Below are 24,837 nucleotides of genomic sequence, written 5' to 3'. Positions count from 1 at the left end.
TCTTATAAGAAGAGGAAATTTGAACACAGACATATACAGAGGGAAGACAGTGTAATCACACAGGGAGAAGACAGACATTTATAAGCCAAGAAGAATGGCCTGGAACGGATCCTTCCCTCACAGGCCTCTCAGAAGGAACCAACTGCCAACATCTTGATCTTGGACTTCCAGCCTCCAGAACTATGAGACAGTCACTTGTTATTTAAGCCACCTGTCTGTGGTGCTTTGTTATGGCAGCCCTAGGAGACTAATACTAACACTGCAGTAAAAATGGCATCAGTCAGAATGCTTTCAGCTTTAAGTAATGAGATACCTAAGAGTGACTTGACCCACAGAGACATTTAAGCATCTCATCTGGCAAGAAGCATGATGTAGATGATTCTATAGTGTTGACAAGGCCTCTGCCTCTTCCCAGCTCTGCACTGTCTCTGGAGTTGGGCTTTTGGTCTTTAGGCTATTTTAGACAGTAGCCCAGGAAGGCCTCTCTGAGGAGATGATATCTGACTGAGACTTGCAGGTTGAGAATATACCAGCCCTAGGCAGAGCTAGAGAATGACTTGCTTTCATTGTTGGGGGGCCAGCAACTGTGGCCCCCTTGGGGTTGGGGCTGTGGAATTACTGGCCACTGACTCTGATTCCCAGCCCAAGGCCGCCTGGTCCAGTGCCTGCCTTCAGGCAATGCCAGGCGTCCATCCAGCATAGATGGCTCATTATATTTGACTTTTTAATTCCTGGCAACATCAGTTGAAGGATATGCAAATAAGAAAATCAACTGAATTTGTTTCACAAAGAACGACATTTAATCAGCACAGTAAATACTTACATATAGTCATTGGCTGTATGAGATGACAGTTAATGGAGAAAGAAAGGGCAGAAGGAAAAATTCACAGGGTAGAGAAAAAGAAAAGAGGAACCAGGAGAGAGCCTAGCTGTAATAGGTAAGTGAAGAGCCAAGGGTGTGGGGGTCTGGGGGGTCTTAGGATGCTCATTCATTCATTTGTTCACTTAACAAATATTTATTGATGGTCTACTAGGTTGCGGGTATAATACTAGACACTGAAAACATGGGAGTGATCAAAACAGACACCACTCCTGCCTACAGGGGACTTCCAGTATATGGAGGATGAACACGCCCATGCCACAATCTCACATCATTACAGATGACAGTAAGTGCTATGAAAGGGCAGGAGGTGAAGAAAGGCTTCCCTAAGGGAGCAGTAAGCTTAGCAGCATGAGCAGGAATTGGCAAGGCAAGCAGGCTGGTATTGACACTGGTGTTCCCCATATGGGAACAGCTCTACAAAGGCCCTGAGGGAAGAGGAAGCATGGCTCCCTCAAGGCACTGAAGGAAGGCCAGAGAGAGGAGAGCACAGAAGGGGCAGCTGAAGAGAGAGGCAGGGCCAGGTCATACACTGTCTGCTGGGCTATGGGGAGGAGCTTGGGTCTTAGGAGGTATAGCATTAGGATTTATGTTTTAAGATTACTTTGGTATCTGGGTAGAGAATGGACTGGGGTCAAGATGGAGGCAGGAAGGCTGGCCAGGGGGACTTCACCTTGTCTAGGCAAGAGATGATGGTGGCTTGGACCTGGGAAGGGTTTCTTGACCTCAGCACTCTTGCCATTTGGGGCCAGATAGTGTGGGAAGCTGTCCAGTGTATCATGGGATGGCTAGCAGCCTCCCTGGCCTCTACCCACTGGATGCCAGTAGCACCCCCCTCCACCACCACCACCCAGGTTTTGACAACCAAAAATGTCTCCAGACATTGCCAGATGCCCTCCAGGGAGCAAAATCCCTGGAGTGATTTTGGGTGAGGAGGATGATGGAGATAGGTAGAGAAGTGAATGGCTCCATAGGAGTTACGGGGGTTGTGAACAGCACATGGCAATTGAGTGTGCAGGTGTGGGAACAGAGGTGCTGAGGATGACTCCCAGCTGGATGGCTATTGTTTCCACTCACTGACATGGAGAGCAAGGGAGAGAATCCATTTTGGGGTGGGGAGGCATGGTGAGTGGCACTATATCTGGGTTCTATTATGAACTAACAATGAGACTTCAAACATGTTATTTTCTCTTACTTGCTCTCACTTTTACCACCCTCAAATACGATGTCTGTGCTAGACCAAAAATGGTCGGTGTGTAAAGCACCTGTCCTACCTGCACCTGAGCAGATATAACTAATCAACTATGCTTCTCTGAGCCTGGATGTTTCTTCATATAGTGCTCAGGTCCAGTCAGGGCATGGGCATGAGAGAGCCATCCCTAAAACTGAAACTCATTTCAAACCCTTCCAATTTGCCTCATTTTGAGTTTCTTGGTAAGTACAAAAGTATGCTTTTTAAATTCTGAGCAACAGTATCTGGAGCAGGCGTGGGGACTCCCTAAACTTCAGGTCAAATCCTATTCTTACTATGTCATCTACCTCAGGGGTAGAGCAATGAAATGGGGCTCTCCATTCATGCCATATGTTGTGGAAATGCAAAGGGCTTTAGAAGTCTCCAGTGGCAGGCTCCTGGAAGGTGCTGGGTGGGACCCTGTGTCCACAGTCTTTGCCTGCATCTTCCATTTCTTGCTCACTGTGTCTCTGTGACTGCCTGCCTGCCTCAGTCTGTGTGTGGCCTATGTTCCCCTCCACAACATTCATGCACTCTGTTACTCGGCCCCTTCAAATTGTAATGCAGAATGGAAGTAGATATTGGTTTTTTCACTTTTATTCAAAAGCACTTTATGCTTCCTGCTAGTGCTTTAAAAAGCAGATGCATGAAATGTGAATTTTAAAATATTTGTCTTCTTTCCAAATCTACTGATGAAGTAAACCCACCATTAAATTCACCCTGACTATATTATGCTAACCCAACTCCTGTTTTGGGTAGAATTGTGTCTCTGAAAGATCAAGACTGGCCCAAGCCCTTCCCTCTGGTACCTGGGAATGTGACCTTATTTGGAAATAGTGTCTTTGCAGATATAGTCAAATTAAGATGAGGCCATATTGGATTAAGGTGGGCCCTGATCTAATGACCAGCGGGCTTCTAAGGAGATTTGACACCATGTGACAATGAAGGCGGAGATTGGAATGATGTGTCATCAAACCAAGGGATGGCAGTGATGGCAGCAGCCACCAGAAGCAGGAGAGAGGCTCGGACCAGATGCTCCCTTACAGACCCCAGAAGGGACAACCTGTTGACACCTTGACTCTGGATGCCTAACCTTGACAACTATGAGAGAATGAAGATTTCTGTTGTTCTAAGTCTCTCAGTTTATGGTAATTTGTTACAACCCCGAGAAATTAATACAACCCCCACCCTCAGCTTCCTAGAAATGAGGCTGCTGTTTATATCTGAGGTGTGTGTGGAGTCTCTCTGGTTCAGTGACTCTCAATGAAGAAACGGGTCTCCCTAACCACTCACCTTCTTGCTGTTGCGTAGGGGCTGCACATCTGCTTCTGAGGCCCCCAGGCTCCCGGGCTAGGGTGGCCTGTGCTTCCTGGGTGGGCCCTGTGTTAGCTGGTCTCCAGGATGGCCTACCACGAGCAACTTCGTCCCCCTGGAATTCACAGCCTCGTGCGGGGCCCAGCCCTGTACTCCTCCCACTGCCCTCACTCCTCATCCTGATCCCAGCCCCTTTGGCTCCTGTCTTTATTTTAAATGTTGACATTTTGTTCATCATGGATGTTTTCACACTGATTCTGATTTTTCACAACAGTGCTTACTTTCCATACTGGGTTTTTGTCACCCCTTAAATTTTGCACACAAGGAAAGTGCCTCACTCGCCTCGCCCAGCCCTGGCCCTGGTCCCACTCACGCTGCAGCAGCGCTGACCTATGTGATGTGAGTAAGTCAGAAGTATGTGACTTAGGAGGCTAGGTGACAAAGGCATTTTGGCCTCACCTTGTTCTTGTGGATCTCTCACTCTGGTGGAACCTGGCTGCCATTTCAGGGAAGACCCTGAGCAGCCCTGTGGAGACGTGGACAGGATGAGGAACTGAGGCCTCCTGCCATTGGCCAGTGCCAGGGTGCCAGGCTTGTGAATGGGCCACCTTAGAAGCAGATCCTGCAGCCCCAGGTAAGTCCAGCCAACATACTAATGTAACCTCATGAAACACCCCAACAAGAACCACCAGCCAAATTGCTCCCAAACTCCTGACCCACAGAAACCATGAGAGGTAATAAATTGTTACTGTTGCTTTAAGCCAATATGTTTTGGAGTGAGTTATTATACAGCATTATTAACTAACACAGTTCCCTTCCTTGGTGTCTATGGCATCCTCCCCTCTCCCCCTGCCAGTTCCTACTGGTCTTTCAGATTGTCTCACTTCATGTGCCACTGCTTCCAAGAAGCCTTCTTGAATGCCCCTGACTGGGTTAAGTGCCCCTTGCACTCTACTCTCCAACTGTACTAATGTGCCATTTGGAGAATAGGCCTTTCTCCCTGACTGCTCTAAGCCTCTGTATTCACTGCTCTCCTTTGCTGCATGGAGAAATGTTGCCCCTGTTTGCTTCTCATTGTTGCAGAATTAGTGCAGGCAACACCTCCTCCAAGGAGCCTTCCCTGTCCCCCAGGCTAGGACAGGCATCCTCCCATGGGCCTCTCTAGCACTGTGCACCATCCTTTGCCAGGTTGTGACCATGAGCTGCAGAAGGGTGGGAGCCATGTGTCAGCATCCCAGTACCTACCAGGTGACAGTGAGTGAGGGGTGGGGTGTGTGGGAGAGTCATGAGAAGAGGTGGTTGAGATCTCAGCAGCAGAGATTCCCAAACCTGGTGGGGCATTAGAATTAGCTGATGAACTTTTAGAATGTAGAGTTATGCCCTGGGAGGGAGATGTCTCTCTTTGCAAAGGCAAGGTCCAGACACCATGGATATCACCCAGAATTCAGGTTCAGTTTGGCCATGAAAGAAAGACGGCTACAGCAGGATGATAAAGGAAGAGCTGCAAACTTAGCACTTAGAGGAGCAGGAGGGCAACATAATTACAGATGTAGGGCAGGTGGGCCAGGTGGGGACTGAGGCAAACTGGAGAAAAGAGCTCCTGGCTCCCAGCTTAGAGGTCACCATTCACAAGAAGGTGTTCACAGACTCAGACTCAATGAAGTCTCCCTGTTAGCAGCTCGCTTAGCACCCAGCACTTCTCCTGTGAAGCACTTATTGTCATGGTAATTCACTAATTTATTGTTCTATTTGTTTATCAGCCTCCTGGACAGATGGAGAATTCCTCAAGGGCAGGGATGTTCCCATGTTCCTGGTGCCTACCCATGCCTGCACTTTGAGGATGTTCTATTACCTTTGTTGAGGAAAGGGATAATTGAGTAAATAATGCTACAACCTAACTAGCAGAGCTATTTGCTAGAAGAAGGTAAATACGTGTGAAATAAATGAGTGTGGTACATATTATAAAATAAGATAACTGGATGAAAGAATAGCCAGTGAATGGACCAGTGAGTCAATGGCATCAGCTACCATATGGGCAGAGCTTAAGTTCTCTCCCAGGGGAGATGCCAAGGAGTTTACATCACAGTTCCTGATTCCTTGGGGGTCTGACCCATGCATGATGACCTTCCCTAGTCCTCTAGCCCAACCCCACAGAAGAGATCAGAGCCCCCTTGCAGGCTTGCTAGCACTGACCATGTGCCAATTCATGTATTTAAACCTCATTTTACTTTGCTTTACTTACAGGTGAGGAAAGAGGAACCCAGAGAGGATGGGTTACCTGTACAGCAGGTGAGCACGTTTGAGTACCCAGCAGCTTTCCCCCTTCCCCAGCCACCTGTGTGGGCAGATCTAGAGTCAGGAGGAGCCTCCCAGTGGCCCCTGTTTTGCCTCCTCTGCCCCCAGTAGATGTTACGTGGAATGGCCTCTTGCTACCAGAGGGTGAAGGTCAGACTCTGGACAAGGGCCCAGCATTTCTGGCCCAGTTTTTCCAGAGGAAGCCAACTGTGCAGAAGGTCAGGTGGCTGGAGGGTCGGGGTGGGAGTTAACATTCCCAAGGGACTCTCAGCCCCAGGATTTCCAGACATGGGCTATTGCCTTTCTCACATTATGTGGCCAGATTTACTTCCTGCTCTTGTTAACAGTCTGAACATGACGAAGACATTCACTTAATGGAAATAAGGGAAGGTGTTTGCTTGTCTCTGGACTTTGAGGGGACAGTGGACTCATGGGATGATCTGCAGCTGGGAGCTGGATTCTAGTGCTGGCTCTCCCCACCTTTGCCATCAGCTGGAGCAAGTCATTACACACTTCGGAGCCTCAGTTTCCCTTTCTATAATAAGTGGGGAAGGCAGGTGGTAAACAATATTGAATCACATCTTCCAGAATTGCTGGGTGGTTGAAATGAGATAATTTATGTGAGGAGATGTTTTGCAAGTTGGAAAATACCATTCAAGTCTTCACCCACGGTTTTGATGATACTCCAACAGTTCAGTACCTTAGGCTGACCTTTCTCAGCTGAGAAGTCCTCAGTGGTTCCAGGAGAAAGTCTCCCCTCCCTTGCTGAGTCCAGGCTGATGGCAGGCTAACCTCAGCTGGGCTTGCCTTTCAGGACCCCTCTGCTCTTCTGCTTTTGTACTTCTTTCTGCTGGAAGTTCCTCCTCTGTTCTCCACCCATCTAAGTGCTCTCCTTATTCATGACACCTCGGCCTTGCTTCTCCATGGCCAAGTGGTTCATTCTTTGCAGCTTATAACCCTGTGGTTCTCCAACTATGATCACTGTGAGCAGCAGTAGTAGTTGGGAACTTGTTAGAAGTGCAAATTCTTGACTCACCCCAGACCTCTTGAAGCAGGTGCTCTGAGGGTGGAACTGAGAAATCTGTTTTAACACCCACTCCAGGGACTTCTGATGCACACTCAAGCTTCAGGACAATGGAATAAACTGTCTCCCTACATGGGCTGGGAGCTTCCTGCAGGCTGGGGTTGTGTTTCATCCAGTGGCTCCCAGAACCTGGCACACAGAGGCCACGGGTGACTGAAACACAGCCTTGGAATGCCAGTGCACTGACAAGGGCTAGGACCAGGGCCTCATCTTCCTGCCACCACCCCAGGGCTCCCAGTGTCCCCTGTGCCCTTCCCTTCCTGTGCCCCTCTCCCCAAATGCTCACAAAACCTCAAGGCCCTCTCTGGCCTTTTCCAGAAAGCCTCCCCTGAGTCCTGCAATGGCCTGGTCTGCCTCAGTCTCCCTCTAGAGCCACTGCCTGAACCTTCCCACCCCACCCTGGGCTTGAGACCCAGTCTCACCCTTAGTGATGTTGCCCTTAAATAGAGGGACCCTTCTGCACACATCCTCTGTGCCATATTTTGTGCTGAGTTTGTGTTATCAGGGGCCCTTGTGCTGTAGGTTGTTACCTCTGCAGCCACAGTGGAGAGCCACCCCATGGTGGCCACAGGGGAAGACAAGGTATATAGGTCTTTGTGCCAACATTTAGAGTAGAAGCAATTCATACCATTTTCCTGCTTTCCTGACATGAAGGATAAAGAAAGGGAAGAACCTTAGGCCTTCCTGAGCTGCAGTTTTGTTCCCCAGCTTCTCCAAGCCTCCTGAATGCACCTATAGAGTTTGCAGTGGTGTGTGATCAGGAAAGATCCTGCCAGGCCACACTCTGTTTAGCCCATGCTTTCTCAGGGATTTGCTTTTATATCCCCTGCCTTTGCTGCTACAGCCCATGGGTCCCCAAGTTCTTCTCTCAAGCCCTGGATGGGAGCCAGCCTCCTGGAGCTAAACTGCCAGGGTCTCAGCCCTGACTGCTGCATAGGGTGAGCTACTTAACATTTTGTGCCTCATTTCCCTCCCCTGTAAAATACCACTCAGATTTGTAGGTTGCCATGCAGATGACATCAGCACGCACCTTTACAGGGTGCAGGGTAGAGCTCCTGCAGGGGAGGACACATCTGAGACACATCTGAGTGAGACCAGTCTAGTCAGCCTACTCACAGTGTGTGGTGTTCTGGTGGATTTTCTGGCAGACCCCTAGCTAGGTGTCTCCAGGGTAGGGACTGATCTGGTCGCTGACAACATTTTCATATAAACCTGGCTATCCTTAGGCATGACATCCTTTAACACATCTTGCCAGGCATGTGGGAAGGAAAGTCCATTTTCAGGTAAGAAGGCTGAGGCCTGAGGGCCGTATTAACTGCCCAAGACACCAAGCCAGTGATCAGTAGGGCTCGAGTTGGGTCTGGGTGGCCCCAAAACCCATGTTTTTCCTCCTACTCCATTGTTCCACATGACAGCTAATCCTGATTAATCTTGTCCCACAGCTGGGGACTGGGAACTCCAAACAGCAGAGAAGTATCAACTACCAGCCAAGAGGTAACATTCCTGGAGTAGCCAGTGTATCAGGTGCTTTTATATCTGTTACCCCATTACTCCCTCACAGATTCAATTAGTTGTCCTAATTACAGAGGGAAAAAAACAGTTCTCAGAGAGGTTGAGTGACCTGCTCAAGGTCCCACATTGAGGAAGTAGAGGGGTGCTGGGGCCAGAATCTAGCTATACATGTCCCAGGATCCGGGTTAGCCCCTTTACGGCGTGGGCTGACCCAGGGAGAGTATAAATAGCCTGAGTCATAAATTCCCCTCATGACACCTCATGGTCTGGCAGAGAGCAAATTTTAAAACCCCAATGGCTTACCCCAAAGCTGGTCCCACACTGGGATGGATAATCTGTCTCCCCATACAATAACTTTAGGGTTTCTGGGTTGAAAAAGAATGTGGGCAGGAAAGCAGTTTTTATCTTTAATCTCAACTGAAAAGTAATTCTTAATGTGCCAAATATTGCAAACTTGATCCAATACACAGGTTTATTATGCAGAAGGCCAAAATGTCCTAATCAGGCACTATCATCCTGCAATGAGAAGAAATAGGAGCAAATCCAGCAAGTGTTCCTCCCAGGAGCTAAGAATGTAATTGTCTAATGGGGCTTGTAATCAGTGAAGATCTTGTCTTAGCTGCTTCTACTCACCAAATGGCTTCTCATGTCTTTAGGGGACAACAATCCCTGAGAAGCCCCACCCAGCACAGATGGGCCGATGCACAGACAGCGGGATTTCTTGCTCGACAGTGTTTTGCTTTCTGTACTGCTGTTCCCAAGAACGAGCTGGAACAGTCCTGCCTCTCATCTGTGTCTTACCCCAGATACCTCCAGAGCCACTCTGAAGCCAATGTCTTGGCTTGGCGGCAAGAAGAGGAGGATGTAGGGAGGACCTTCTTGTCAGACAGAAATCTTCTGCCCTTCCTAATTTGTGGTTCTAAGCAAGTTACTCAACCATCCTTAGCCTTGGCCTCCTCTTCTGGAAAATGGGGAGAGTCAGGGTTCGTTTGGCAGCTTGGGGCTTATGACTCCTAGCTCAGTGCCCAGATTCCAGTAGAAATTTGGCAGTTCCTGTTCTCCAGAAACTGCTAAAGAAAGGCCTAGGAGAAAGGTGGCTTTATACACATATCCATGTGCCCGCGACTGGTTGCTCAGTCAGTTAACTATTCCTTGTCGAGCACCACTCTAATCAAACCACTTCCCTTCTCCAAAGTGTTCAGTGGCTTCCTTGCTCCCCTTAGTGTAATCCAGATTCTTTAACTTGGCCATCAAGACCCTCATTTCCCAAAACAGCTTTTTAGCCAGCTTTTCTATTCTCTAAAAAGCCACTTAATAAATATTTAAAGAAGAGCAAATACAATTAATCTAGCATTGTGTGGCTAAAAATCTCGGCCCTGTTCCCAAGAAGCTCATAAACTAATTTCAAGTAAGAATTAAGACACTAGAAAAAAGGGAAAATGGCCATTTATTTTATATTTCAATCAAAGGACCAGTTCAGATCCCAAGTTCTAGTTCCAATCCTGCCCCGAACATTCTGAAGGCCTGCTCTGAAGTGACATTTGGGAGATGCCTAAGTGGAGGTTAACCAACAAGGTGGGCCCTACAAGTTGCTAATCACAACACCCAGGCCAGGAGGGCAGTGACACTAAGAAGCAAGCCCCCCCACCATAGAACTACTGTAAGTGCTTCTGTTGTCTCAAACTATACCTCTCACTTTGCCAACGAGATTTCAGAAATGGTATTTTATGTTTTTTTCAGTAAAGAAAGTTGCCTGTTAACCAGCATGATGACATAAGAAAAAAGCTTTCATTGGTGAAAATAAAGGTAGTCAAGACTTGCAGATTGAATAGAGACACCCTCCTGGCTGCATGAATAGAGTGTAAGGACCCAGGCCTGCAGTGTTAATACGCAAAGGCTGACCCGGCACAACTCTCACTGCAAATGTCCACCTGTTGGCAGGATTTCTAGTTGCCTTACTGCCAAAGATATGAAGTCCCTGCTCAGGAAAAATTAAGATGATTGTAGGGAAATCCATTCCAGATGGTTGGGGCAGCTCCTCAAAGAGCAGAGAGTTGAGATTCCCTGATGACTCTCAAGAGTTTCTGCAGACCATTTGGGGCTCCTTGAGAGTAAACGCTTGTTTTCTAAATGTCTCTATGTGGCAGAATTTAGACTGAGACTTGCTTCCATTATAACCTTATCATGAGGCTGAGGGGAAGGAGCTAACCAGCACTGAAACCAAATGTCACAGGGGCTACACTCATCTACCCCGAACACCCTATGAGTTGTACATGACAACGGGCTTAGGTCAGTCCATTTTCAAGTCATTGAAAATTGTCATTTGCAGGGCATTTACTGTCAGCTAGTCTAGACATTGTGCTTGCTCCTTACATAGGTGGCAGATGTGAATACCTACATGATATCTGAACACAAGAAATGCCACATTCATTTGCCTAAACACAACAAACTTGCTTTCAAGACACCCCACTCTCAAAACTGGGCAGAAATTGCAATAGAAGTCATTCCCTGGTCTCTTCCTCAGCCCTGTCAGCATGTTAGGGGCTTGGCAGGTCCCCCAGGAAGCCACAGTAGTTGGCGCTGCTTTGCAGCACGGTGGACAGTAGTACCCCCAGCCAGGGCAGCTGTAGCAGGCACCTCTGGGGTAGGCCTGCCAGCCCTGGTTCCTACCCAGGTCAGTATTTCCCCTCCAACAGAAGCACCTCCTGCTGATGGCCACACTTCCTCTGAGCCAGCCAACCAGGGATCCCCATGCACGCTCTCAGGCTGCCAGGCTGGTACCCGGAAGTCCCAGAGGCCAGGGCAGCCATTTCTACAATAGGTAGGGCCTCCTGAGTGTTTCTGCATTTGAGAACTCGGTCTCATGGCCCACACTGTTGTTGTCCTTCTCCTCCTTCTTCATTGGCCCTCTGGAACTGGGCTGCACCCCTCTCTCTCACTCCTCTATTTGGGCTGAATTCTCCTTGCTGCATCCCAAAGTCCATAAGCCCTTAAATACATAGGGTGACAGAAGATAGAGCTTAGAACTCGGGTGCCTGGTTGCCCTAGAGAATAATTCATTAACAGTAGAAAGGCTAAGACAGCAATAAATTTCTCAGAAAATTACCCATTACATAGGAATCCTCATTTAAGTTCACAACCAAGCCCTCAGAAAGTGATATAACCATCATCACCCCCATTTACAAACGGGAAAATGGATTTAGAAGGATTGTCACATGACTAGTGAATCCGAGAGCATTGGTTTTGATTCCAGGTTCAAAGTCCATGCTCTTGACCCTCATTCTGTTGTGGTTCTTAAAGTAAGGCCTGACTAGTTTTAGGTCTCAGTTTTCCCACCTGCAAGGTGGCAGATCCTACTTTCCAGCAGGAGGCTAAACTCAGTGAAGCCCCAGGCCTGCAGGCCAGCATCCCCCGCAGGCTGGTCAGCTCTGCACTGCAGGTGTTTGACACATTTATGCTCAGCCTCAGGCCCATTGGTATATGAGGAAGTGACCCTGATCTGGGGGCACCTTATCCTGGGGCTTGGCAGTTGTAAATGAACCAACAGCTCCCCAGCTCCCAATCTCAAAGGTGGTGGCCCAAAGAACTCTATCTTTGGGACATCAAAGCAGCAAGTGACCTCAGGAAACCACTAGTACAACAGGACAGCTAAACAGCATCTGGGGGGCAGGGGGTTGTGGGGGGCCATTCTCCAGGTCCCATTTGCCTTTGAGCAAATGCTTTAACAGCTGTATGTCATTTTTAATAGTTTCTGCCTCCTCAGCAGCAAGGGTCCTTCTGAGAGAGCAGGCCTTTGGGCCCTACCTGGTCTGTGTTCTGAGAGGAAGAGATGAGGAAGGAAACTTCCTCCTATCCCTGACACAGCTGTATTTGTTTCATTTAATCTCCAGCCTGTTTTTTCTACCATCCCTCTTGAAGACTGTTTAATCTCAGAGTTACAAACACCAAAAGCAAATGTTTCGTTCCTCCCATGACTGCTAGGATGTCTGGTTAACACATCACCATGCAAATCGTTGGACCCCAGGGCCATGAGGCATAAAAGGCATTTAGTGGGCGGCATGAGTCAGTTTCCATCATGCCTTTGGACAGTGATGTAACCACCACTTGTCAGTTTCCCCATCCCAGTGCAGTGATCCCCAGTAGCAGACATCTGGAGTGAGGATTGACAAGTAGATTCCAGAGCCGGCCCTGCCTCCCACACCTTCTAGCCCAGCACGGCCTCTGCCACCAGCAAGGACACGCCGTGCCTTTCTGTGCATTCCCACATACACACACCCTTCTCGCCCCCTCTCAGCTCATGCTTGTGTTTCCAGCAGTGTGAATTCTGACAGCTCAGGCTGGTGTCGGCCTCACCAGTAGATTCCTCGCTACACCACGCTGCCTAAAGCACATGCTGTTCTGGAGCCTTCCTGCAGAGCTCCCCACCCCCATCTCCCAAGCTGAAGGTGCAAGAAGCCTCTTGGTGGCTGTGGCTGTCTTGGCCCCAGGGAGGTCTGGCACAATGCCACACCCTCCACACCCTCTTGCCTAATCTGCTGGACTTTCAGACACATGCATTTACTGGTGTCTACACTACACCAAACACATGGAGGGAAACTGGGATGAATCTGTACTGTAACTTTGAAAACCAGACTGGAGAAATCTCATATCTTTAGCCAACTGCTTGGTGTGGTAGACCTAAGTCAACATATAATCCCATAAAGGTTGTCCTTTCTTGCTCTCTCTCTAACCACGCAAAACTCATTCACAGAATGGCTCGCAAACATTCCTTTCTTTCCTTCACGACATACCTACAGCCAATCTGGGCCAATATCTCAGTTGCTCAAGCGGTGCCACTGGAGCTGGGATCATCAAGGCATTGCAGAGCCAGAAGGACCTTGGGGTCTTCTCTGGACCTAAAGTTTACCTTCCAGGTATGTCTTCTGCTTTGTGATTATAAGTTGCTTCCTGCCTTCCCCAGATCTCATCACACATGATCACTGTCATGTGAGGGCCCCACATTTGTTACTCTCCTAAAGCTTTCAAGATGATGTCATCCATCAAGCAGAAAGATCCTCCCATTCCCTAATTAGTTAGCAGTCACTTTTCTGACCAGGTGTGACTCCCATTTGTCTCCTGAAGGGAAAGCCAACCAAAATTAATGGGATACTGGAGGATTACACCATTTTAAAGATGAAATTTTAATATTGTAAATAATTAGCTACTGGAATCAAACACTTTAAAACACAATTCTCAAAGAATAAGGTCATTTCTTCTTTCTACAAATTTTTTATTGAAGTTCCAATGTCTGGAACTAACAGTAAGTTCTGAAATACAGTGTAACACCTGCCCCCTTCTGAGGAGCTTGCAGCCCCATTTAACAAATAATCCTACCCAAGTGTGAAAAGCCAAGGGAGTAGACACAGCAGGGAGGTGGTCAGGCTTGAGGTGACAGGCATAGCTTATGCGGAGCTGCGCTTGCTGTCAGCCAGCCCAGCACTAGTGAGGTGGCGGCTCTCAGATGTAAGCTCCTCTCCTTCCTGTCCTGCTGCCTTTCTCACTGCTCACCAGCCAGCATGAAGCCAACCCTAACCAGGCTCTTCTATTCTCTCCCCTCTAACTGCCAGGAAGATTCCTACCTTTGCCTTTTGGCTGAAGCCCCTCCTTCTGCCCCATGCCTCTCTCCATCTCTGCCTGTGTGGATCCTGCCTGGCCTTCACCCAGGGCCTGGCTCATGGGTGACCGGTGCAGCCACCCAAGGTGCCTCATGAGAAGGGCCCCCATGCTCGGCTTAATGCTGTGTGGCTGCCACCCTGAATTCCTAATTTTATGTCTGCTCTTGCATTTTGGAATGAAGTGCATCTGGACAGTGGAGCATGTGTGTGAGCAGAGGAGCTCTGCACAACATGGGGGATCTTTTGTATATAGTGTTTGTGATAACCCATGAGCACAGGATCCTGGGGGGCCCAGGACACTCAGAGTGAGTACAAGATAAGGGTGTTATGCCTGCAACTGAGTCAGTGGGGCACTGACACCCTGCACTGCTGCTCTTTCCATTTGAACCAGATCTTGCTTCTGAAGCCGAAGGAAGACCATGCATTCAGGGAAACAGGGACAACTGGGGAGCCCTAGCACATGTCTTCTTATTCTCTTACATTCCCCTACCAGCCAACCCCCTGCACTGGAAATGATGCCCACAGGAAAGGGAAAGACAAAGCAGCCCTGTCTTTCTCTATAGGAAGCTGAAGGTAGAGCATAGGGGGCAGTGTGTGCACAAGAAGTGAGATGAAAACAGCCCCATTTGTGTGCGCTGTGTTCTGCTCTTGTAGGAAGAACACCATACATTTGCATGCACTAGCCATGAAATATGATCTGAGTAATTTTGGTGATTCTGCATATGAGTTCAATGTTCCTATATTTACATTTAAAACTGGCATTAAACAGTATAAAGATGAATAGTGAAATGTATGCTGAACATTTAAAATTCTTAACTTTATTTATTTAGAAGGACATTCAACAGCAAACAGAAAACACCATGACAAGTCAAGAGAGAAACCACAGAAGAAAGGAAAAAGCTGTAGATTTTAGTATCTTCAGTGACACTTTTTCCTGCCTTTTAAGCAGGGGTCCCCCATTTTATTTTTCACTGGGCCCTGCACATCATGTAGCCAGCTGTGCCATCAAAGTGCACTCGGCTGATCCCCTCCCCCCATGATCAATTCAAACTACAGCCATCTCCCCTGCCCCAAATACCATCTCTCATAGCTGCAGCAACTGACACCCCTTTCATTCAGTGAGACATTCTCACCTTCCCCTCTGCTGTCTTTTTCTAATGACATCTCTCTACCTCATAGCATTGTCAGAGGGTACAAGTTGACTTTGTAACTGGAAAGCTCACACCTGGAAGATCTCATTGTTTTATTTATTTTGTGTTGTGCATAGTAGATACTTAATAAATCCTTGTTGAGTGCTACTGACTTAACTGTAAAGCACGTGAGACCAGGGTGAGGTCTTATACCCCTGAGCATTCTTCACAGTGGTAGCTGTGGCCTTGTGCAGCGCAAGCACACAGTGGCTGTTTGCTGATAAAGACGTGGCTGAAGCATTTTGCTAAGTTAACGCCTACTCCATGGATCTCCCAAGGCAAGTTCAAACTCTTGCTCTGTCTCAGTGATTGAACATAGAAGACAGAAATGACTGATGGTTCCAAAAGATCAGTGTGAAGAGGGACGTTAGACTGATGTTCTTATTTTCTAAGTGAAGGAGTAGAAGCAAAGGAAGGGCAAGTGGCTTATTCACAAATACACATGAAGTGAATGGTTCTCTGCAGCTATTACCGCCTTCTCCCTTCCCAAGTTCTTCATGTGGTCTAGGGACCCAGGCTGAGCACATTCCATCCTCTGGCCTTGGCAACTGATTTGCGGGCCAGCCTGAGGCCTAAGCTAAGCCACCAGTGTGAATATCAAGGCTCTGGGAGGGAACGTGGGGGAGGCAGACCCTCCCTTTCTCTGGACCAAGCATGTGAGATGTAGCATAGGTTGCTGCAGCCATTTCTGGTATCTGCCAGGGCTGAACCTGGGACAAATGTGGACACTGTATAGGAAGAAGGCAAAGGGAACGACAGAGAATGGTCCCAGAGCTGGAAGCCATTGTGAGCAAGCTGCTGGATCAGCTCATACCTGAAGGCTGCATGGCTATGGGAGTTTTCATTTATGTGAACCAACAAATTCTCTTTTACAAATATACTGCTACTGAAAGCGGTTTGGGAATTTCTGTTCCTTGCAACAGATAGCACTGACAAACACAACAGAAAGGTGAGGAGAATAATGTAAGGTCTCAGAGGCAGGCCTATATTCCAGGTCTCCTGACTTCCTGCCCAGTTACCCTGTCATAACGCCCCCAGATACACTCTTTTTTAGAAATCACCCATCTGAAGTGACACGAAGGATGCTAAGTACAGCGGTAAATCAACCGGGCAGCAGCAAACCTAAGAGAGATTGTGAGTTACTACTACATCACGAATGAACTGAGGATCCCCGCTGCTCTCCTGCCAGGGCCAGGAAGGCTGAGCCTTGCTGTGACGTTGCAGCGATTCCCACTTAGAACCATGATGGCAGGTAGTGCTCACCCGGGCCAAGTGTCCATGGAGGACAGCACCACTAGAAGACACAGGAGGCCACAGCTCCCTGTGCTTGGATCCGGGCAGCTGCACTCAATAAGCTCCAGTGACTGGCCCTAGCGGCTGTGGCCAGCTCCCTGCTTTCTGCTTTAATGAGCATAGCATGGTAGAGATCACTGGACCTCAGTCTCCTAGAGTTATGGAATTAAAGCAACTAGGTCAGCCCACTCATCTGACATTTGGACATACCTGGCAGGGTGCCCCAGGCTACACAGTCACAAGCTGCAGACCCTTGGTCACACAAGCTCTGCTCCCTTCCAGGCTACTGGGTCCCCACCTCCAGTAACCTCCTTTGCTGTTGGGAATCAGGGTTCTGGGGTCCTACAGTCACCCTTTCAGGCTGGGTGCTTTGGGCAGGTGCCAGGGAGAGAAGAAGAGCAAAGGAGTAAGGCAAAACCTCAGTAGCCAAGGGGAGCTTGTCTCCATGGGCAGGAGCAGGGTAATCATGCAGCAGGGAAAGTGAGAGCACTGAGGGCTGCAGGCTGGAGAGGCTTCACAGGCAGGCAGCGACCAGGCAGGACTGACAGGATGGGTGAGGGTGCAGAGGTAAAGGGAAGGAGATGGGAAGGTACACAGGTGGTAGATGGTGGTAGGTCAAGTTTTCCAGCCATTCCTGCAGTAGATCCTGAAGGGGCCCTGGCAAGGCCAGGGAAGGGTGTCTTTTGCCAACTGGAAACAGGGAGTTTGCAGAGCAGAGAGCTGAAGAGGATCTGGATTCTGATGACGGGCAGGCTGGCAGGGCCAGGTATAGTAGCATGGAGCCCCCAGACTGGGTGCCCCTATGGGCAACTAAGATTTCCTTAGTCCTTTTTACTAGTCCCTTGGTCAAGTTACCTATCCTCCCAAGCCTCAGTTTCTTCCTCTGTAAAATAGGCATGTGATTTACCCAAAAGGGCTGTGTGGATAAGATGAGAGTTCCTGTGGCCAGGATTCTCACCTGGCCCTGGCTGACTAGCTCACTGCACACCTGTGGGCAATACATGGCTGTTGACTCTATATAAAGAGCTCCACCCAGTGCTCTGGGCACAACACGGTGGCAGGGCTGCAAGGCTTCAGGAGAGCAGAGCAGAGGCTGGAGTGGTGGCAGTGCCGAGGACAGAGGCCCAGAGGATGGCTGTGCAGGACAACTGTGCAGAGAGGCCCAGAGGATGGCTGTGTGGGACGGCTGTGTGGACAGAGGGGCCCAGAGGCAGAGACTGGCTTACTGCATGCAGACTCGCTCTGAGTGAATGGGATTCTAGTGACTGACCTGCCACCTGGAAATAAAGTTGGGTATAACCCTTTCACCCCAAGAACGTTTTGCTGTCAATTTCTTTGGTCACACTGAATCCATAGCGAACTTCCCCGGGGCTGAAACCCATTGGCAAGTCAGCTGCTTTGGGTATTGACTGAGCCCACGGGCCTGGCACTGGTTCTTGCTCTTCAAACACAGGTATCTTGCCCATTCACCAGGCAGGAGAGAGACCCCCCTGGTTTTCTTTAGTTTTTTGCCCACTCTGCCCCCATGCACTGTTTGCCTTGGCTGAATGGAGCAGTGCAGGTAAATCAAGCTCACATGTCTATCTCCAGCATTAAATCTCCCCAGAGGACATTCCTAACTGCAGTGGTAATGCTGCCAGCTCCAGGAACAGGATTGCGCCATAGTGCAGGCTCCACACACTGCACACCCAGAGGCTTAAAGGGCCAGCTCCTGGACTCCCTGGTCCAGAGGGGATGTCCTCCAATGGGCCAATGGTGGGACTGCAAGCCTAGCCTTTTGTGGGCACAGGCATGTGACAGCAGTGGTGGCTGCAAGGAACATGAACAGCAGCCCCACGTGGAGGAGGAACTATGACATGGATGAGGGGCTCTGGACCCAGGCTCTTTACTAGATGGATTTCTAATTCACTGTCTGGCTGCTTCTTGGCTGTGTGTCCTTGGGCCAGTTACCCCTCCTTGCCTGCCTCAGTGTCCTCAATACAAACTGTGGCTAGGAATCCCATCTGCTTCCACGTCTATGGGGAGGACACTCACTAGTAGCATCACATGGTCATGAAGTACCAGGCACATGCATCTTTTCCTTTGGTCCTTTCCTGGGGAAGGGACTGTTGTTAACCCTAATTTCCAGCACAGAAAGAGCACCGAATCTCTGGCTTGATTCAGCTGCTCTATCAACAGCTATTGTGGGACCCTGGGCATTTGCCCTGTTCATGACCCAGGGCAGGGGATGGGCTGGGGCCAAGCATCAGGGCTCCTGACTGCTCAGCTGGCTGCTCCTGCCCACCAGCCATACTCCAGTGACTGGTTCACACTGCAGGCAGCCATCAGGATGGTCACAAACAGGGAGCTGCCTGCGAGTTGATCTTTGCTGAGACCTACTGGCTAAGGAAGTCCTCTAGGGCTCTCAGGCCTCCCACCAGCTCTGCGAGGATCCTGCTTTGGAGAAGAGGAACCTGAAGATCAGAGAGGCCCTCTACCTGCTCCAGGCCACCACACCAGTGGTTGTGGGTGCCAGGAGTCCAGCCTGCCTGGGTCTCCTCTCCAGCCCTTGTGTGTGGCTCAGTCTGCAACATCCCTAACCCCCAGAAGAAAAATAAAAGAATTCAACATGTGGCTGGTCCTCTGGGCTGAAAAGATGGCACTTTTATTTACGATAACCATCTGGAAAAGATCAAAATTGCCAGTGGAAGAAGCTGGTGTCTTACAGTTCACTCTGCCCCCAGATCTCTCTCAAGAGAAGAGGGCATTTATCTGTCACTTGGAGGCAGGGATTGCTCTTCCTTCTGCAATGCATTCTGCAATTATCAGGGAGTTTAAAACAGCAAAATACTAAAGTTTTCATCATGAAAATAATGTGTACTCCTATAAGAGAAAATGTAGGAAATACAGAGATGGGGGCAGGAAGAGATCCTAACCTACTAAGCAAAGATAACTAGTAACCTGCTTGTGATTTCCTCTGTGTAACTTTTCATTCATTTTTCAGCAAACCTTGACACTATCCCCTTGAGGCTGCTAAAGAGCTAATTAAGGTATAAAGTCTGTGCTCTTAAAAAGACCTGGGGGTGCATGGGTATAATATGTTTTTTAGATGTTACCATCATCAGTAAAGTGTACTTGCTTTTTACTGATTTACTGAAAGCAGAGCCTAGGAGAATGGCTGAAGATTTTAACTTTTTATGTTAAAATAATTTGATTTCTTGGAGAGTTGGAAAGGTAGAGCAGAGAGTTCCTGTTATATACAATGTTTCATATGGTTGTTTCTGCTTCACACTGTAATATGATTTCCCATGTGAGGTGTAAGATAGGTGTTCACATGCCCCAGGGACTCGGACACAGCCAGTCTGTAAGCTACAGACCCCTGCAACCTACTAGCTTGCTAACTAATAGACATGCAACCCACTTGCAGGCTATGAATGCAAGGGGGAGTTTATTGGGGGCCTCTTGGGTTTCCTTGACCCTGAAGGAGAAAGTCCCTATTCTTCCTCTGTGCGTGGTTGTGTCTAGATGTGATTCCTGGAAAAGTTGCTCCATCTTGTAACCCAAGACAACTATAGGAGAAGCCCACAGGGGACAACAGAGTGGACAGCCAGAAGAAACGAGGATCTGCATGGCCTTGCCTCTGGCTCTGTGAAATAACAGTTTTCCACTATATTCAAAGTATTCCAATTGTATACCATATTGCTAAAAATTCTTCATAAACATCTTAATATCTGACTGATAGTCTGTCTAATGAAATGTGTCTTCACTTATTTAAACTCCTTTTATTTACCTTGTTTCTTATGTTTCACTATTATAAATGATGCTATGGTAACCATCTTTGTGTATAAAGCCTTTTCTATATTTCAGATGCCCTACATGAAACTACTGGATTAGAAGACATGAACCTCTTCAGGCTCCTTGATACATATGGCCAAATTGCTAACAGAATCACACCCTGCCAGCCAAGTAGAGGAGGGTAACCTATCAGCAGCAGCAAAGGGTTTCCTCATTTTTAAAAAAATCACTGCTTCTTTTATAATTAAGAAACAGAAGAGCATTGATTGCATTTCTTTAATTGTTGAAGACCTTGGTCTTGTCCCCTCTTGCCTGCTAACAGGCTTATTGCCTCTTGTTATTGTTTTATAAAGACCTAGTAAGCAGGAATCATGGTCCTATTAGATGCTGGGCCTCTGGGAGGGCTAACCCATCTGTCTCCCTGTCCTGTGCTGCCTTCCTCCCTAACTTGTTCCCACACTGCCCCTCCACTTTACCCCCATGCCAGAGGCAGGGGTGGAAGCAACTTCCTCTTTCTGCCAACCCAGTCAACAGCGGGGACCCCACTCTTCATGGGGAAGTGTAGCTCCGGAGGGAAGGGGGTTCCCCCTCCCAGCAGCAAATTCCCCTATGAACACAGTGAAACCAAAGTAAGGCAAGGGAAAAACCATTTTTATTGCTCACTGCTTACTCAAATTCACTAGCTAGGACCAGCCCTGTCTGTCATCCCAGCCATAGTTCACACTCTCCCCAAGGCCTTTCTCCCCAGTCTCCGCCAGCAAAACTCACTCCATTGCTGTGTCTCCATGCAGCCACAGTGTGCTCTCTACTTCCCGCCAGCCCCTTCTGGGAGGAATTCCATGGGCGGCTCCTTGGTGAGTGGCAGACACCTGACCAATTACATACCAGAGATGAAGGGGAGGAGAGAATGGCTGTTTTCTCTCTCATAGGCTGAAGCATTCATGAATATGTAAATGACTAAGGCCTGGTGGGAGAATTCTGCCATTTGCCCCACAATCCATGCCTCCAGAATTTTTGCCTTACAGTCTACACATCCCCAATCTTCTTCAATGGCCCCTGTGAGAACAAGCTGGAATACTGCAAACAGACTAATAACATACAATAACAACAGAAATTATGATACAGGTAGCAATAACATCATAACAATCCTCGAGCCTGAGGATCCAGCTGTGTTCAAAGTTCTACTTTGATTAAATTTACAGCTCACCCATTCCACAGAAGGCCAACAGCTGAACTGACAGGGGACTCTGTGCACACTCAGCAAGCAGCAGGTGTGGTCAGGCACCAACCCACAGGGACTGTAGAAGAGAATAACCTTAAGGGTGATAAGATACATGTTTTAATTACACCAGCATAGGCAAATCCTGCCCTTCAGGTAGGGTGTATGTAAGGGAGTGGTCCTGTGATAGGACAGTGGCAGGAATGGGGTCCCGTCCTGGTCTAGCATACTGGACCTTCGCCTCTCTCCCTGGGGGAGTTATAGATGGCTTGATATAGGGCTACAGGAGGCACAAGTACTGGCCATAATGACAAAATAAAACTCCCCCATAAGATGTGGCTGGCCATAGAATGTGAAGAGATGCTCTAGGCCCCTTTTGGTTGTTTGCTGATTTGCATGATGTGCAGGAAAAGCAACCAACAGTCCAGTAGCCATGTCCACACAAGTCATGGCATACTGATATCCTTCTGATATGGGCAGAGGCCCAATACAGTCTATTAGCCACCTGACAAGGGATATCAGCCCCTTTACTACTGTCCCATGTTGCTGTGGGACTTGGTGTAAGTCTCTCTTAGAGCACACAGTGCACTCCCACTGAGCTCTGCTGACTTCTTCAAAGGTCAATGGCAAGCCCCACTGATGGGCTACAGCCCACATTGTCTTTTGCTTCACATGTAACAAATGCTGATGTAACCATTGGGCTACTTCAGAGGCAGGCTTTCCTTCTAGCCAGCACACCTGGGCCAGTGTGTCTGCTTCATCATTCCCTGGGGATGCCAAAGGCAAATGGCCCATCACATGATAAACGGTAACTGCTTCAGTCTGACCAGAGGCCCATAGGTCTTGCCACAGCTCTTGTCCCCAAAGGAACCAGTGACCAACCATCCAGTTGGCATGGTACCATTTCGGTAGCCACAGGGTCAAGCCCCAATAGACGGCCTAGCTGACAGTGCAGACAACTATTAGGGAGGGCTCCTGGGTGATCATGAGCCATACTGCCCGCAACTCAGCCCATTGACTGCTCTTCCCCCCTCCATCCTCCATCCTTACTGTCTCAGTCTTATGATGAAAAGCCACAGTCCTCTACTTCTGGGGCTGCCCACGACTAGAGCCATCTGTATACCAAACATCTTCAGGTATAGGGGCTCTTCCCTCCTGATAAGGGTTCTCTGTTATTAATGGCTCCAAAGCAAATTCTTCCTGCTTTCCATTGGTGTATGTCACTGCCCCCAGTAAGTGTTGGAGTTCTCCATTTAAGGGGCTAGTGGAGAGGGCACTGTGATGCTGTAAAGATGCTCCTCATTTGCCCAGTGTAGGCATCTTGCCACACCACTCTGGCCTGTGGGTTCAGTCTTGCAACCACCCTGAGATGGGATATGTAGTTATAGCCTTGGTTGGAGCTGTTCTGGTGATGGGCTCCATAGCCAACAAGACATGGTACACAGAAACCAGTTGCTTCTCTATGACTGTGTACTGGACATTTGCTCCTTTACAGAGTTGGGACCAGAATCCAATAGGTTGGCAGGTCTGTTCAAGCCACTGCTTGAGGGCCCACCCATAACCATCTTCAGTTACATGAATATCTAGCTCACAGGGCCCTGTGAGTCCATTACACTCAAGGTCTGTACAGCCTTGACTGCTTGTTTAGCAGCAGTAAAGGCAGAAGCACATGTTCATCCCAGTCCCACCTGATGGTCTTTCATATCAACCATTATAAGAGCCTTAGAATTTGTGCCAAATGCAGCATAACCACTCTCCAGTAGCCCAAAGACCCCAAACTCTTGTAATACTGCCACAGTGGTAGGGATAGGGAAAGCCTGGACTTTATGACTGCTTCCAGGATAGCTTTAGTTTTACCCAACCAGACAACCCCCAAGAACTTTACAGACAAACCAGGTCCCTGAACCTTGGTGCTGTCACAGCCCATCCTTTCTCCCGTAGATGTTGCAGCAATCTAGGTGCTGCACCTTCTAGATCTGCAGGACAATCAGACATGAGCATAATATCATCAATATAGTGACACAGCCGCACTGTTGGCAGTTTCTCCCATGTTGCCAAGTCCTGGGCTACAAGTCCATGACAGATGGTGGGGCTATGGAGGTATCCCTGTGGAAGGACAGTGAACGTCCACTGCTGGCCTTCCCACATGAAGGCAAACTGTTTCTGACTTTCCTGTGCTATGTCAATAGAGAAGAAAGCATTAGCAAGGTCCATGACATACTGTTACGTCCCTAGCTCATGACTGAGGGTGTCCATAGGGCTGCTACAGAGGGGACAGTAGCATGCAGAGGGGGTGTGACTTTTAAAAATTTTCTGTAATCTATGTTCATATGCCAGGAGCCATCCAGCTTTTTCACTGGCCACTCTGGTGAATTAAAAGGACTGTGATTGGGCTTTATGATGCCCACCTTCTCCAGTTCCTTTGGAGAGTTTCTCCAATTTCTTTGTGCCCCCCAAACAATTTATACTGCTTAGTATTTGTCACCTACCAAGGTACAGGCAGAGCTACAGGTGGGTGCTTAGCATGTCCCCTCAGAACTGCCTTTACCACACGTACCCTCAGTCTGAACTCACCTACAGTGGTCTGTAACCACAGGCCCTGCAGGATATCCACCACAAAAATACATTCAAGGATGGGAGAAATGTACACATATACTCCTTTGGGGGTAAATGTCCTATCCTCAGTGGGATGTGGGCTTTCTTCACTCTAATGGCCTTACCCCTGTAGCCATCTATGACAGCAGGAGTCCCAGGAAAATTCTCAGGGTTGCCATAAATCAGAGAACATTCAGCTTGTACATTCACAGGGGACCACTGGACTGCTAATTATACATGCAGCCTCCAGTCCCCACCATGTCCCCCAAGGTGGGAGCCTTGACTGCCCCCCCCCAAGTCAAACTAAAACAGCCAATTGCCCTCTGTGGGGGCAGGGGCCCAGGTGAGGTCTGAGTACTCTCCCCCATGAAGTCCTGCAGACACATGGACTGGACATGGGGCTTTGCCTCCAGCTTCCATGTCTTGGACCTCAGCAGCTGGAACCACTGCCCTGGCTTTAATTGATGCTGCAGTTCCAGCAAGATCTTATTGGGCTGTCCATCAAGTTTTTTTTCAATGCCCCCACCTTTATCAAATCAACCCGCATGTGGGTCCTTAAGACCTTCATGAGGCCCTTCTTTCAGTAGTAGACCATATTTCCTTCTATGCTCTTGTTGTTTCAACATCCCCCAGGTCTGCTATAGTACAAGTAGTCACACTTACAGGGTTGCCATACATGGGGGTTGCCATACATGGGGGACAAAAATAGTCACTAGTAACCCAAAGAGGGATTCTCATCCCCACAATGAACGACTCCTTACTGGGGCCCTGAGGGTCCATATTATAGATGATACTT

This window comes from Manis pentadactyla, chromosome 8, assembly GCF_030020395.1.
Source record: "Manis pentadactyla isolate mManPen7 chromosome 8, mManPen7.hap1, whole genome shotgun sequence".
NCBI classification, from domain to species: domain Eukaryota; kingdom Metazoa; phylum Chordata; class Mammalia; order Pholidota; family Manidae; genus Manis; species Manis pentadactyla.
The sequence above is the reverse complement of the archived record's forward strand: the minus strand, read 5'-3'. Positions refer to the sequence as shown.